This window comes from Austrofundulus limnaeus, unplaced genomic scaffold (genome assembly GCF_001266775.1).
Source record: "Austrofundulus limnaeus strain Quisiro unplaced genomic scaffold, Austrofundulus_limnaeus-1.0 Scaffold15, whole genome shotgun sequence".
Taxonomy (NCBI): Eukaryota; Metazoa; Chordata; class Actinopteri; order Cyprinodontiformes; family Rivulidae; genus Austrofundulus; species Austrofundulus limnaeus.
The window spans coordinates 3,858,457-3,862,255 of NW_013952417.1; the positions used below are offsets into that span (position 1 = coordinate 3,858,457).

The following is a 3,799-nucleotide window of genomic DNA, read 5'->3' on the forward strand; positions in this document are numbered from 1 at the left end:
CACACACACACACACACACACACACACACACACACACACTTGTTTTTATATCCTTGTGGGGCCCGTCCATTTACTTCCATTCATTTTTTGGTAATTTTATATCCTATCCCTGACCACAAACCCTAAGGCTAACCTCACAGGTACCTTCCTGACCCTAAAACTAGCCTAAACTCAATCCACACCTTAGGCCTAAACCCAACCCCTAACCCAAAATCAGCCTCTGAAGTTGTGGGGCCCAGGCTTTGGGCCGCACAAGGAGCACCCAGTGTTATGATTCTGTCACTGTCTGCCCAGATCTTGTCCCAGTTTAGTTTTATTATCTTATTTCATGTTCCAGTTCTTCCTCAGTCTTGTTCCCAGCCTTTCAGTTCACATCCAGCTCCTGCTCATTGCTCTCACCCCTCCCGTCATAGAAACTCTAATCAAGCTCATTTCACTCACCTGTTTCCAGCAGTATTTAACTCAGTCTCACGCTCCAGCTCACTGCCAGATCATCATCAGCCTCGCCTATGATCTTCCAGCATTCTTGTCCCTTCCTGCCATCTGCTCTCACGGTAACGACCTTTTTTCTGTCTCTTGGYTMATTGTCTCTCGCCTGCTCCCTGAACAGAACCGCGCCACATCGGACCTCCTGGATCTCGACCCCTGAACGCATCTCTAGACCAACGACTCAGTCATCTCCTTCTAACCTGGTAACGTCCTCTGATCACCTGTGTATGACCCTTGCCCCGTTTCTGACCACGAGTAAGTCCAGTGATCCATTAGCTTCCCGTGACAACACAGCCCGGAACCAAAACACATCAGCTGTTGTTTCAACCCGGATCTCAACTCAGCAGGAAAGGTTGGTGACTTTCTMTTTCACAAATAATATTGTGTTCACGACCCAACCTAACCCTAAACTTCTGTGTCCAGAACTGACGACCCCGGAGTCCGGTCCCAACCATCCAGCCAAATTTTCCAACAATAAACTTGTTAAAACTTTGACGTTGTTTGGTGTTTACTCAGAGCTCAAAATACAAACCTTAACAGATAATCTGGCCACTATGAGCTCTGAACCGAACACAGCCTGGAAGGCAAATATCGAGGGAGCTTTAAATGATCTGGATAAAAGTATTCGTAATATTAACACAACTTTAAGTAATTTATCATTGTCTTGTAATGTTACGGCTCCCACTGCTGGAGGACAAGCAGCTTCACCTAATGTTTCAAGACCTCAGCCTTCCTCATGTATGGAGCCCTGTTTGTGCCCACCTGAGAAATTCAAAGGTGACTCCGATCAGGGCCGGGCTTTTCTCACTCGATGTGAGATACAGTTTGAGTTACAACCTTCACCATTCCCTTCTGAACGCTCCAAGGTCGCTTATGTTATTTCACTTTTGTCTGGTAAAGCCAAGTTGTGGGGAACTGCTGAGTGGCAAAGAGACACTCTTATTTGTTACAAGTACAAAGATTTTGCTAAAGGGTTACTCAAGAGTTTTTTTTTTTGTCCAGTTCTTCTACATCGAGAAGCGTCCAGAGGTCTGCTAACTCTCAAACAGGGGAACAAGAGGGTCACAGAGCTTATTGATTTTCACACCCTGGCAGTGGACAGCTGGTGGAATGATGAGGCTCTGCAGGATGCTTTTATGCAGGCATTGAACGAGGACATCAAGGACGAACTGGCGACTCGTGATCCACCCCAGTCCTTACAGGAGTTGGAGGACCTGGCGACACGCATCGACTTAAGGCTGCATSAGCGAAGACTAAACCGAAGAGGTAAAAAAAATTTCTGGTACTCATTTGTTACCTTCCAGAAACACTGAGACACAGGTCAAAGGAAGGTCAAAGGAAGCCAGYTCGTTAACAAGCTGTATGTCAAAGCAGAAAAATGAGTTTCACACAACCGACACTACCTTCTTGGGATTTAAGATAGCTCCAGATCAAATCTCCATGGATCCAGCCAAGGTCACAGCAGTCCAAGATTGGAACACACCCCAGACCCGTAAACTACAGCGCTTTCTAGGTTTTGCAAACTTTTACAGATGCTTACTCAAAAACTACAGTTCAATAGCAGCTCCACTCAATTAGTTAACTTCAATCAAAACCAAGTTCTTGTGGAATCCAGAAGCTGAAGAGGCATTCAAATGTCTAAAGACAATATTCACCACAGCCCCGATCCTTCACTTTCCTGATACAGAGAGTTTATTGTGGAAGTTGATCCTTCTAATTCTGGTGTCGGGGCCATCCTTAGCCAGAGATTTGCCGATAACAGAGTTCACCCGTGTGCTTTCTTTTCTAGGTCTCTCTCTCCTGCAGAACTGAATTATGATGTGGGCGATCGGGAACTGTTGGCGATGAAGCTGGCATTGGAGGAGTGGAGGCACTGGTTGGAGGGTGCTTGCCTGCCTTTTCTTGTCTTGACTGATCACAAGAACCTTGAGAATCGTAAATCAGCTAAATGATTAAAACCTTGACAGGCCAGATGGGCTCTGTTTTTCAGTCATTTCAACTTTGTTTTATCCTACAGACCCGGGACCAAAAACACTAAACCGGATGCCCTGTCGAGAGTTCATGAGTCTGACACAACCAAAGGCGACAAGGGAGGGTTCGTCCTGCCAGATGCTATGCGCCTGGCCGTAACCCAAGTCGAAAGAGAAGTCAGGGCAGCCCACCAGAACCACCCACCTCCCAATGAATGCCCGGATGACAAACTCTTCGTTCTAGACCACCTAGTTGATAAAGTATTGGAATTTTGCCATTCTTCACGTCTTTASTGCCATCCGGGTGTCACCAAGACAATAAGTATAGTCAGGTCTCAGTTCTGGTGGGGATCCCTAGAAAGGGACATTAGAGTTCATTGGATCTTGTATTCAGTGTGCCCTGGCAAAATCCTCTCGACGGCCACCGGCGGGTCTCCTCAGGCCTCTCCCTATACCATCACGTCCTTGGTCACACATTTCTATGGATTTTGTGACTGGTCTGCCGCAGTCTGAGGGTAAGACTGTGATCCTTARGATTGTGGATCGTTTTTCTAAAATGGTACACCTTGTCGCTCTCCCCGGTCTGCCCACAGCCAAGGAAATGGCTCAGGTCTTTATGGACAATGTTTTCAGGCTTCATGGATTGCCAAGCAATATAATGTCAGACCAGGGCCCTCAGTTTATCTCAGGTTTTTGGAAAGAGTTTTGTGCCATACTCGACATCTCACTGAGTTTTTCTTCAGGATATCACCCTCAGACTGACGGTCAGACGGAGAGAGCCAATCAAGAACTAGAGACCCGCCTAAGGATCCTGTGCGGCAACGACGCCTCTAAGTGGGCTATGAATCTCTCCCTGGTCGAACATGCACTCAACTGCCTGCCATCAAGTTCCACAAGGCTGTCACCCTTCTATGTGGTCTATGGATTCCAGCCGCCGGTGTTTTCTGCCCACGAACGAGCAGCCCAGGTTCCCTCAGCCCATCAAGCAGCCCTTCGGTGTCAGAGAGCTTGGAGAGCCACCAAGAAAGAACTGGTAAAGTCTACCCTCGTGGCCACCAGAACTGCCAACAGGAGAAGGACTCCAGTACCAGGTGGTCGATCGAGTATGGCTCTCCACTAAGGACTTATCGTTGAGGGTAGACTGCCGTAAACTGGCTCCTCGTTTCGTGGGCCCCTTCCCTATCTCCAAGGTGATCAACCCGGTGAGCCAGGCCTTGGGCCCCACAAGGGGCACCCGGTCCCCACGAGGCTGCATTTTCCTTAAAACTGGGCCCCATAATGTAGGACACACACGCACACACACACACACACACACACACCCCCACACACGCACACACACA

The 3,799-nt window shown here is 48.0% G+C and overlaps 1 protein-coding gene across 1 annotated transcript in view; it reads right to left on the reverse strand.

The window, feature by feature from the left end:
• The window catches only part of si:ch211-221n20.8 (multiple epidermal growth factor-like domains protein 6), a gene marked incomplete at its 5' end in the record, with an annotated part of 23,585 nt that overhangs the window by 15,116 nt on the left and 4,670 nt on the right, over positions 1–3,799 (reverse strand).